The sequence below is a fragment of the Gobio gobio genome, assembly GCF_949357685.1.
Source record: "Gobio gobio genome assembly, chromosome: 22".
Lineage (NCBI taxonomy): Eukaryota > Metazoa > Chordata > Actinopteri > Cypriniformes > Gobionidae > Gobio > Gobio gobio.
Genome location: NC_137118.1, coordinates 16,715,198 through 16,728,776, shown reverse-complemented (window position 1 = coordinate 16,728,776; position 13,579 = coordinate 16,715,198).

Here is a 13,579-nt window from a genome sequence, read left to right as displayed (position 1 = left end):
GCACATCCCACAGATGCACGATTGGATTGAGATCTTGGGAATTTGGAGGCCAAGTCAACACCTCAAACTCGTTGTTGTGCTCCTCAAACCATTCAACAAAATTTTTTCAAGGATAGTGGAGATGGTGGTCCAGTGGGTTAAACCATGGAACTGATACACAGAAGGTTGCTGGTTCGATCCCAGCGGTCACCACCAGTGTGTCCATGAGCAAGGCACTTTACTCCATGTTGCTCCAGGGGGAGTGTCCCTGTAATAATGGCACTGTAAGTCGCTTTGGATAAAAGTGTCTGCCAAATGCATAAATATATATATAATAAATAAATATATATGCAGCCCCATACGCAACAAACTGTGTGTTCTGACACCTTTCTATCAGAACCCGCATTAACTTCTTGAGCAATTTGAGCTTCAGTAGCTCGTATGTTTGATAGGACCACACGGGCCAGCCTTCGCTCCCCACGTGCATCAATGAGCCTTGGCCGCCCATGACCCTGTCGTAGGTTCACCACTGCTCCTTCCTTGGAACACTTTTGATAGATACTGACCACTGCAGACCGGGAACACCCCACAAGAGCTGCAGTTTTGGCGATAGCTCTGACCCAGTCGTCTAGCCATCACAGTTTGGCCCTTGTCAAACTCGCTCAAATCCTTATGCTTGCCCATTTTTCCTGCTTCTAACACATCAACTTTGAGGACAAAATGTGTCCTTCGGAGGACACATTTCAAGGCAGGAAGGCATCAAGGCACATCCAAATCTAATGTTAGCTTCACTTCCTGTCTCCTGAGATACCTTCATCTGATAAATTTTTGAAGGCAGCCTATTTGTATCCTTCGCTGCCTTTGATATCCCACAATCCCGTGCGTTCCATTCAGTGACAGTTGAGCTGGGAAAAAAAGATGCCGTCCGAAAGTTGCATTTGCTGGTCAGTTTGTGTGTAAATGTAAGTTTTTTTACCAACATTTTCCATTTCTGATGTCATTTCTACAGAGAAATTACTAATGTAGTAATTAAATATTTGTTTAGTTCTCACCAAGCTCTCTCTATTTTGCTGTAGATCATTAAACGGTTACACTGCCTAAGAAGTCTGTCCAAAATTTGTTTCGTGAGGTGCCTTAAAAAAATGTGAGGTGCCATCCAAAAACGCTGCCTTACAAGCCATTGTCTGATATGGCAGTGAGGCAACAAGTCAGCTGCCTAGGTTTTCGGACACAGCCAAAATGTTCACTTGCTGCCTGATATATCCCATCCCCTAACAGGTTACGTATTCACTTCACCTGTCATCATAATGTTATGACGGATCGGTGTCTGTATTTCAAGAGGTCAACGGTCAATCAATTACAAATTTGTTTACCCACCTCTTGGGTCTTACACACATTTCACAACTATTTTACTACGCATTTCTGCATTCAGCATTTGATTCCACATAATTATAGCATTCTCTATCCCTTTGTTTGTCTGTCTCTCTCATTCTCCATCTTCCCTCTCTCTCTTTCTGCCTGTCTCCGCGCCTCTCTCGCTGCTTCCTGTCTCCCTAATCCGTAATCCTGTGAAAATCGCTCAGGCGAAACAGGGCGGCTTTGATCAGGCTCTTTTATCAACGGTGGATTCGGTGTCAGCTCACCCGGATTCCACAGAACCCTGGAGCCCTGGCACAGGCGCTCCTGACAGCAGTTCATCAACGCCAGACGCCATCATCCTAAAGACCTTATGATGCATCACAACTTGCAACTGGATTTCTCATTATTATACGCTATAAAGACCCCATAAAAAACAAATGATGAGTGCAGATCAAGACCCTTGCTAGTGCCCAATGCATGCTCACGATATATTGTTCATGTCAGGGTTATTATTTAATTGAAACTAAAACTAAACTAAATCCAGAAAAAAACTTGAACACTATCTCAATGATATACTGAAATAACACTGATTCACGTCATAGGAAATTGCGTAATAGAATCAAAAACACCCTAGCTCACGTTGAGCTGCTAAATGCTACATTAAGTGAGGAGCCTCTGTGATAAATTTATTTGATTTAATTTTAAAGGAATATTCCAGTTCAAGTTCTCAAGTGATAGAAGATGTTGATTTTCTTTTCTTTACAAAAGTACGGTTTACAAGAGGAAGCATAAATGTTACAATTCTCAATGTTTCAATAGTATAGGCACAAAACAAAAAAAGATATGCACGTTAACATGATTTCAGTGTGAAAATCTTTCCTGTGTAAATTTATATCCAATGTTTCAACTTTATCACCATGACAACGTTATACTTAAAACCTTAAAACGGTTTACAAATAATACACGTTTCAACAGAAAAACGTAAGTGCTTTTATAAAATTAAAAATCATCTTCACATTTCTGATTAAAATACTCAAAACATTTGCCCCATTCACTTCCATTGTAAGTGCCTCAACATAACCTCAATTTCTGCTTCTTTTTTAAAGAAAAAAGAGCCAAGTCAGAATTATTTAATTAGTAATCAACATTAAAATTGAGTTGTTGATTGAGGTCAACTTGTATTGAACCAGGCATATTCCTTCAATATATATATCTGCTGAAGCAGGTGTGGTGTTTGTTTTGCGCTGGTCTCAAACCCTTTGAGTGTCTGCTGTTGAGTAGCTTTGCTCGCCCAGGGGATGCAGACTTTCCACATCCTGCACAGTGATATCTCATACCCTGACGGGTAACTAGGGTGCCCATTTGACATGGACAGAAACTTTATACTCAAGGGAAGTGAACTTAGCAAAGCCGGACATCTTATCTCATGAGTTAAGCATAGCATTGGGTTTGTTGTGTGTTTTAAAGGAATCTGTTATATGTCAACAGTTTCCCCAAGGCACATTCATAGGCCAAACTTTTCCTGTCACAGAGCTTAACAGACCTTATTTCTTTATTTAGATGATAGATAGATAGATAGATAGATAGATAGATAGATAGATAGATAGATAGATAGATAGATAGATAGATAGATAGATAGATAGATAGATAGATAGATAGATAGATATACACTGCAAATGTGGACTGAATTGCTCTAGCGCCACCAACTGTCCAAAATTGCACTAACTTTTGAACCATAATGGCTGAAACAAAATTTCCCCCACCTTGGCTCATAGCGGTTGGATTGCACTCTATTATACCGCCATTTTGAATTTTCAGAAAAAAATTACTTTTTCTAACTCCTCCTAGACTCTGATTTTCACAAAAACTTAGCCAGATCATCTTCAGACTATGCCGACAAAAAGTTATGGAAATCAAGTAGATTCGTCAAACCTTTCTCAAATAACATGCAAACGAATTTGACGAAGTGCATGCCAAAAAGGATGTGAGGCTATACGCTGTAGCGTATTCTGACCAAACTTGGTGTGTATTATGGCCCTGTCCCAAATGGCACACTTCATGTGGCCGCTGCGTGCGCGTGTCAGTTAAATCCATGAGAACGCAGGGCGTTCCATTGTCATTTTAGGTCTCAGAAGGGTACTCGCGAGCGCCCCCTTTGAGGTCGTTATGTGCCCTCGATGCGCACTTCTGCCGAGCCCGCACTGGTGCAAGCTACGCAGCTGACTTCTTCCTGGCAGTCAAAGCGGCATTACGTCGTGAAAGTGCAGACTCAGAGGAAGCCTGTGAGGGTTTAGGGTGCCATTTGGGACAAGGCCAAAGTCAACTATGACCTGAGGGTACATGCAGTTTTGGCATAGTGGCACCTAGTGGTCAAGAGATGTGTAAAATTAAAATTTTCTCTCATAACTTCTGAAGGTTTCGGCCAAAAATCACAAAAGATTTGGTGCGGCATGCCGAGTCGAACGATTCCCAATTTTCCAATATCGGCCATTTTGCGAGTCTGCCATGTCGTCAAAGGCTATATTTTAAGAACACATTGGCGAATCATTACGAAACTCAGTAAGTGTCATTGGCACCATGCCCTGACTGCACTCAAAAAGTTTCGAGATTGAATTTGTATCATCTTCAGGACTTGCCAGCAAAATATGCCAGTTGATAGACGAAATCGTTTTCAAATACCGCATCAACAAAGTTGATGGCATGATGCCAAAACGACTCCGAGGCTGTATCTCTACAATGTTTAGCCATATACACCACATTTTCAATAGGCCAAAGTATACTTCACTTTTTTACGCGTATGCGAGGGTCAGCGAACAGTGCACGTGATGCAAATTTTGTCATCAGAAGAGTATGTGCACCTCCGGATTTTTCTAACCACATGGCAAACTTTGTATGCTTAGGTTGCACATGCGCATTTAATTTTATTTACAGTATTTACATGGGTTGTAACCCGTGGCGCGAGATTGCTCAAAACTGCGTGTCGAACGGCTGTGTACGTGAAGGCTGTGCGTTCAACTGTGCGCATACAATCGCGCATGCGTAACAAATGAAGTATACTTTTGGCTTTACGAACCACATCAATTTCGTAACAGCGCCATCTATTGGTCAAAAGTGATTAATCATTAAATCACATTACTAGTCTAGTCCACTAATATGCCTTTCATTGCTCAGTGTTGCAGTTGGTCTGATGCTCCCAGCCACACTGGCATAATTTATCTTGCCTTCTTTGTGCTTAACCCCATAATGGCTGCTTGCAGCTATATATTTCCACTAGATTTTGCAGGTGCATGTGATCTGTAATCATGTGCTTTGTATCAGTTCAGCTGCGTGAGCATAGGTGCGCCCCAGATGTGTACAGGAAGTACAGCATCTGATAGTCAACCACCTCGACGAGCCACTATCTCCTTGATCTCTTTCTGCAGTTTCAGCAAGTAATAGTGATCAGTTCCCATCAACACTGTTTTTTTTCTGTTTAAGGCTTAAACCAGATTGACAGTGGTAAAAGTGTGCTAATGGGTACGGATGTCCAATAATGCCTGTTGATTCAGATGAGGATCATTAGTCCTCGCATTGTCAGCGGGCTATAAAGAAATCCATTATTTAAGCCATGATAAGAAAAGGGTTCACTCTCTCTCCAGTTATGACCTAGATAGCATGCAACAGCTAACACATTATTCTCTTTCGTTCTGAACCATCTCTTTCACTTTGTCTGTAACTCGGTTGTAACAATGTGTCCACAGCATTTCTGCACCACAAGCATAAAACTGAATAATAAAAAATAAATAAATAAAAGTTGTTATGAAATGAAAATTCACCCTGTCTACTTTCTAAATGCATAATATAGATGTTATTGTGAACAATCAATCTGTGCATGTTTTTTTTTATGTATGCTGCCTCACAACAAACTTAATCTGTTAGAATTCCCATTCATCTGAATAGCATTTGCTTGATAGAAAAAAAAAAAACATTTTGTTAACATTTCATTTTATTTTTTGTCCTTAAACCTTTAAATTCACCATTACAGTAACATGAAGATGTAACTAAAGAGTGATCATAAACTGACCTATTGACCTCAAGAAGTCCATATTCACAAATGAATCACTCTTTTGAATCAGTTCTTTTCTGTATGTTCCATTGGTCAAATTTGTAATGAAAGTGCTTATAAACCCACTGTTGTCATCAAAAGAGAGGCTTTAAAGTCGCCATGAAATCAAAATGGACAATTTTTTTTTATACTACAGTAATTATTGTAAAATTTATCTGTGCATATCATTATTATTATTATTATTTTTTTATTTATGTGTCCTTGTAATCTTTAATCAAAATAACTTGCCCTCCCTCTTGCAGTGACCTCTCTTCTTCTCTTCTTAAATGATGCATTATTTACTGGCACGAGGGCGGGACAACCTGTCACTCACATGAGATCCACCAATAGCAAACCATAACCATCCAAACATCCAATCAATTCCTCATGGACAAAATCAACTCCCGTCCTACATTTCTTGTTCCAGGCACCATTTCCCTAGGATATACAGTACGTCAACAATAGGGAAGAAAAGACTACCACAACATTAAGGGCTCCCTGCAGTTTTCTGCCAAATCAAAAGCTCAATGGTTTACAGTTCGAAAATTAATAGGTTGTAATGTAAAATAAAAAGATTATTATTAGTAGTAGTATCATTATTATATTTCTCTTAAATACTATTTTTTTATTTTACAGTGAAATATAACAATAGTAATATAACTTCTTATGTTTAATACTACTTTTATTTAGTAATAATAATATTGCTTATAATAATATTTATTATTATTGCCATATTGATATTCACACATTTTGGGCCCAAATTGTGCAGCCCTGCAAACAAGCACAGCAAAAATAGTTATTTTTCTCTTTTCCTATATTTTGAATCACAATTTCAATTTTTTTTATCAGAAATATCGCATTTAATTTTCCCCCAAATCATTTAGCCCTGCTAACTGTCTTCTTAACATCTCAAAAAATGTATTTCATGAGTCATGAAAGACATTTTATTGAGTCACTTTAAGAAATCTGACTGCATACATTGAGTTAGACATTATTATAGTTACAATCGGGTGAATACAACAAAGGTCATTTTGATTAAATTACTAATATGATGCACTGTTTTGTAAATATATTTAGGACAATGATGATCATTGAATTCACCCACACTGTCATTCCCTAGTCATTGATGCTTGATTTTCTCTTTCACAGGCCTGCCATCTAGTGGTTATACATAATACTAGCTATGAGAGGAAGTGGGCATGTTTTTTATACACAATAAATGTCTCAAAAGATGTCAAAACCTAAGCAGTTTTAATAAACAGTGTAAAACTATCACACAATATAATGTGTTGCATGCACTCTGTCAAGCATTCAGGGGGCTGTAAAAATGCTAGGACTTCCCAAACAAACAAGTCTGACACAAGACGGTTTAAAATGTCTTGTTAGAGTTCTAGCAACACTATAACTGTTGTTACTATAACAGGGTCAGAGTCAGGGATTTGGAGTGTAACTGTTTGTGCTACACAGATATCAATGATACTTTAAATCATATGGCTTGTTGAGGAAGGGTGCGTAGAAATGCCATAACAACTACCCAGCAACAAACAGGATAACAATTTGTAATATATATATATATATATATATATGGCAACCAAACCTTAAAATTGGGGAAGTGAGTTTTAAATGGGCAAATAACACCCTTCAGATATACGTAGATGGTTGAATGGGGGAGTTAAGGTCATACTCTCAGCATCAATGGGCCGCTGACACTGGGCAGCTCCTTCTCTATAAGCAACTGTTGTGGTTACAAGGGCAGATTGGGAATAATCTCTGGGAACAACAGCTCCTTGCAGATTTTTGTAATCCCAGGATGAACCCCCTAGGGTTGGAAGTGGAGGGGGGATTTGTCTGACTCCTCTATACCTTATACACAAAGACCCTGCCGTTGAGCTCTATTACACTCGCTTGAGCTTCTGGACTGAGAAAAAAGAACAACGATGTGCCCTTTCCTGTAGTTTTGGCTTTGGTATTAGCAGGAGATTGCCCTTGTATCCTCTTATTGATTGAGTCAGTGATTATTCACCCAATGCACAAAACATTTTCAGGAAAAGACAGCGATAATTGGAGTACCATCTGTTTAGTGTAACCTCTGCCATACAAATAGCGGCCGATTCCAACTAAACCCAGAACCAAACTCATTGTAGAAACTTCCTGTGACCCTTGCCAAAAAAATGCTATTCAAATTAAATAACTAAATTGTGTTAAGCATAAAACAGTATTGATATATGAATTTTCAAATAGAGATTATACATAAGAAAACAACTGAACGTAGAGAATGATTTGATTCAAAACCGAACGATATAGTGGAAAACACTGTCCTCTTCAGTGTCAACTGAGTATGTCTTATATATAAAAAAGAAGCCTGAATACAACCTGTGGCCCATTTTGTATGATGAATAAAGAATGTGATGCTTGCAATTTACAATACAACTATTTACTTTCCTATTAAATATATAACATCACATCACATTTAATAGTATATGCAAATACATAAATAGGTAGAAATTAAAAAAATAAGTAATAAAGCAAGTGTATGTCACATTTGAATTTGTTTTTTATCTGTTTCTCTGTTTTGTTTGTGTTTGAGTTTCTTTATTAATCTTCTAGTCTTTTAATTACAATGGGGAGAACAAGTATTTGATACACTGCCAATTTTGCAGGTTTGCCCACTTACAAAGCATGTAGAAGTCTGTAATTTTTATCATAGGTACACTCTAAAAAAAAAAAGGTTCTATATTGCACCAAAAATGGTTCTTGCCTCGTAATCATAGGGGAACCTTTTAAAGTGCTATATTGCACCAATTTTGGTTCTTCAGCGGTTCTTGAGAGGTTCTTCACCGGTTCTTTGACTAAGGTGCTATATAGCACCGCTAACTAAGGTGCTATATAGCACCGCTACCATATACAGAACATGTTAAGATCTGGTGCTATATAGCACCAAAGTGGTTCCTCTATGATTACGACGAAGAACCATTTTTGGTGTCATATAGAACCCTTTTTTTTTAGAGTGTACACTTCAACTGTGAGTGACGGAATCCAAAACAAAAATCCAGAAAATCTAATTTTTTAAGTAATTAATTTCCATTTTATTGCATGACATAAGTATTTGATACATCAGAAAAGCAGAACTTAATGTTTGGTACAGAAACCTTTGTTTGCAATTACAGAGATCATACGTTTCCTGTAGTTCTTGACCAGGTTTGCACACACTGCAGCAGGGATTTTGGCCCACTCCTCCATACAGACCTTCTCCAGATCCTTCAGGTTTCGGGGCTGTCGCTGGGCAATACGGACTTTCAGCTCCCTCCAAAGATTTTCTATTGGGTTCAGGTCTGGAGACTGGCTAGGCCACTCCAGGACCTTGAGATGCTTCTTACAGAGCCACTCCTTAGTTGCCCTGGCTGTATGTTGCGGGTCGTTGTCTTGCTGGAAGACCCAGCCACGACCCATCTTCAATGCTCTTACTGAGGGAAGGAGGTTGTTGGCCAAGATCTCGCGATACATGGCCCCATCCATCCTCCCCTCAATACGGTGCAGTCGTCCTGTCCACTTTGCAGAAAATCATCCACAAAGAATGATGTTTCCACCTCCATGCACCTCCGTACTCATCCTTCTTCTTCCTCCAAACACAGTGAGTGGAGTTTAGACCAAAAAGCTCTATTTTTGTCTCATCAGACCACATGATCTTCTCCCGTTCCTCCTCTGGATCATCCAGATGGTCATTGGCAAACTTCAGACGGGCCTGGACATGCGCTGGCTTGAGCAGGGGGACCTTGCGTGCGCTGCAGGATTTTAATCCATGACGGCGTAGTGTGTTACTAATGGTTTTCTTTGAGACTGTGGTCCCAGCTCTCTTCAGGTCATTGACCAGGTCCTGCCGTGTAGTTCTGGGCTGATCCCTCACCTTCCTCATGATCATTGATGCCCCACGAGGTGAGATCTTGCATGGTGCCTCAGACCGAGGGAGATTGACCGTCATCTTGAACTTCTTCCATTTTCTAATAATTGCGCCATCAGTTGTTGCCTTCTCACCAAGCTGCTCGCCTATTGTCCTGTAGCCCATCCCAGCCTTGTGCAGGTCTACAATTTTATCCCTTATGTCCTTACACAGCTCTCTGGTCTTGGCCATTGTGGAGAGGTTGGAGTCTGTTTGATTGAATGTGTGGACAGGTGTTTTTTACACAGGTAACGAGTTCAAATAGGTGCAGTTAATACAGGCAATGAGTGGAGAACAGGGCCGTTTCTCAATATGCGTACTTGTCTGTACTTGTGTTCTCGTGGACTTGTGAAACGTCATCAGTCGCTGCCCAAGTACTGTTCCAATTCAAAGTTCACATCTAGCCATAGACAAGTACAGTTCAAATGCCCGGATGTGTCCTTGATCCGCTTTTATCGAGGATGCATCGAGAGGAGACTTCAGACAGACCGGTATCCCAGAATGCATCTCGCACCGACGGACGCAACGATCAGTAATGCCCCCCAACACCCCCGCATGATAAGCTGAACTTGGTCGTGCGCGAGCCTCTACTACTAAGAACGTAACCGAGAGCAGAGCGACATTATCATATAATAATACTGTTTGCATGTGCTTTATAACAGTCAACGGGGAACGGCATTGTTTTGTCACATGCAAAACACCTAAAATACACATCATTTCTGCTTAAAATAAGCCTAAAATGCAAAACAAGACCAATTTAGGATAGTAAGAGTAAGCACAAGCCTAAAAAAACATTTTAAGTAAAATAATGTTTTTTTATGTATTACTTATGTTGTAGTATAAACTTGTGAAAATTAAAATATTAAATGCAATTATAAACATTTTAAATATTTGTTAAATAGTTTTATTTAGCATATTTATGTTTTATTGTTGTAATGTGTTTTTGTTAAGTCATGTTATAATATTGTTTTGAACTGCTTGTTATTTACAATGGCAACTATTAACTGTTTAATTTAATTTTTTTTTCTCGGGTGCGTTGAATTGTATTAAATCCACATAAAAATCCTAATAATCAAACTAAATCATAATAATTATTAATGTTAATATTATAATAATATAGAGAGCCCACAACAACAACAACAACAAATAAACAAACAAAAACATTTAAAAATCCCGTTTTTTAATTAAAAGATAATAACAAATGAGATTTTAGTGATATTTTGACCACTCAAATAGGAAATGTCCCCGGTTTCCATTTCCGAAATCTGGGCTGCGTTCAGCCCCGACAAAACGTTGCAAAACGTTTTTTAAACGGAAACGGTGCTGCGTTGAACACCCTGTTCTGTTGACGCAAGAGTTGTAACTATGGCAGCCGAGAAGGCCATTCTTTGTGTTCTTTTTGAGGAATTTTCGTCAGAGTCTGATAAAATCGATATAAATACGTGTTTAATACTGCAAAATACACGCAATCACTTCCCTTGCCATCCAGAATAAATGACAACACCCCAATCACATTTATTTAACTTTTTAATCTCCTGGTAATCAATTCTAATTTAAATCATTTTATTTCTAGTTCTTACTTTTTTAAAAGCTTGTATTTTCTTTCTCACTGCATATCAAGCAATTACCATATATGAAATTTGGTATATAAATAAACTTGCCTTGCAATGAAGCTAAATATATAAATAAATACATCATCATGTTGATTATTTATATATATATATATATATATATATATATATATATATATATATATATATATATATATATATATATATATATAAACTCTTACGACAATCATGTCTTCTAATATCTTCAATTGTTGTGTATACTGAGCTGCAGCGGACACATTTGTGTAAACATCTTCACTTGTACCCATTGTGTGAGCTGTCTCTTTAATACCGCGTGGTTTATATACATGTTGCTGCTGATTGGACTGACATATTTGACACACCCACCAAACGAGAAAAAACGCATCTCAAACCTGTTGCACACCGGTGCGCACCGTTTCCAGGAAACATGACGTTCAACCGGAAACCGTAGCAAAACGTTGCGCACCGATTTGAGCGTTGAACGTGCCCCTGGTCACCTTACCTAAACCACATATTAATGTTTAATATAGGCCTTTTTTATCTAAACGAAAAGAGGCAGGGTTGTGTTTTATACTTCGTTTTGTTATAAATATATAAGATAATCAATGTAACTGCCTGAACGACATTTGTGTGGCTAATATGTTTTAAGATTTTTTTGTAAAAAAAAAAAAATGAAAAGATGCAGTGGTGTTTTATGACATATTTCGTTTTATTGTAGTCTAAAATATACGTTTCTCTATACCAAGTAGGCCTACGCGAACTTCTGACTTGCGTCCGTGGTTAATTCAGGCTCGCCAAGTTCAACTCCGGAGAACGAACTCCCGAGGACGGGAGGACAATAGTCCGTTACTCTGCTAATGGAACAGCAGCGTTCTTGATAGTGTTATTCAGTATATATATATGTATATTTTAGGCTACAATAAAACGAAATATATGATAAAACACCACTCTGCCTCTTTTCATTTTCATTAAAAAATATTAAACATATTATAGCCACACAAATGTAGTGCAGGCAATGTTATTGCATGTATATTATAAATAGGCCTAACAAAACGAAATATTAAAAACCCTGCCTCTTTTCGTTTACATAAAAAAAACTTTAATATGTGGATCAGACAAGTGTGTGATTATCACTATATAAAATGAATTATGACATAAAACAACCCAGTCTATTTTTGTTAAATGTCAGTTTGTGTTTAATAGCCTAAAAATATAAAGTTATGAAACTTCACTTTGCCCTCAGTCAAAACGATTAGCCAGGGAACAAATTATAGATTCATGAGACCAAAGATCGCCCGTTAGAAGACGAATTATATCTGAAGACATCAGAGCCAGCGGCAGACGGCAGAAGGACTGGCCGTGTTAAGGCTGGTTTCGGCGGGGAGAGCGCCCGCTGATCGCCGCTGATTGACTGGATCTCACAACTCCGAAAACGCCAGATAAAATTTTCAAAAAGGCGCTCTCTTTATAAATAAACCACAGATTTGAGCTTTAAACAAATACATTCTCGCCTGAAAAAGTCTTAAAACTACATTTTGTGAAACATTAACAGTAGTATTTTTAAATTACGAGGGGTTTCTCATCCGCTATTGACGTTTGCTGGTTGGTGCAAGATGCATTCTGGGATACCGGTCTGTCTGAAGTCCACGGCTGCATCCCAATTCGCCTACTTATACTACTGCTGCGTTCCAGGCAGGTTTTTCAGCCCGTAAATTACAACTTCAAACCACGACTCACGACTTTGTAGTGTTCCAGGCAAAGTCACGCCAAACTGCCTGAGCGCAAGGAATTGTGTGGTAGTTTGATGTAAACAAAGCGTGGCGGACCGTACGGGGTGTAGGCTCATTTTCAATAATTTCTATCGCCAAAGGTGCTTACTCCTTGCTTATTTGAGGGAAACGGAGGAGAAAAATAGCGCAGACGGCAAGAAATGCTGTTATACCTTTTATATTACGTTATTTGTATATTTGTTTCATAAACACCGCATCTGTAGGGGGCTGCCATTGTTGCTTCGCGGGCTATGTGACGTCAAAACTCGTAACTGGGAGTACATCGATCTAGTACGAGTTCACGGGTGGGAAGTCACGGGTTTGACTGCCGTTCCAGTGCACTTTCACGGGTAGAAGGTTGGAAAAACAAGGGTTACGGGTTGCCTGGAACGCGGCATACGTCCTAAAAGTATGTACTCTTTTTGTGAAGAAAAAGTACATACTTTTGAGTGTGTAGCAGAAGAGTATGCAAGCTTTGGGACATACTACTTCGTCATCTTTAACGGACTCTGTTACGTGCGTCCCGTCACCGTTTAAACTGCCCTGTCAATCATCGTTACAGTTCAAATCCCCCACTTTCAATTTAATTTCCTACCGTATCGGAGAGAAATGTAGTCGCTCGTTGATCTGCCTTTCGTGGGTCTTTAATGCAGAGACTCCTCTCATGTGTTTGCAAAGTTAATGGCCAAACGTATCATTACAAAAGTTCTCAATGCTGCTGAATGAGAAATATAATGTGGATAATATTGAATAAATATCTTTTCGTCAGGTTAAATACTGATAATTGCTCACTCAAACCACTTTATCTAATCCTCTCCACTTAACCATCAGACTCGCGTAACCGTCATGTTTGTAGTTT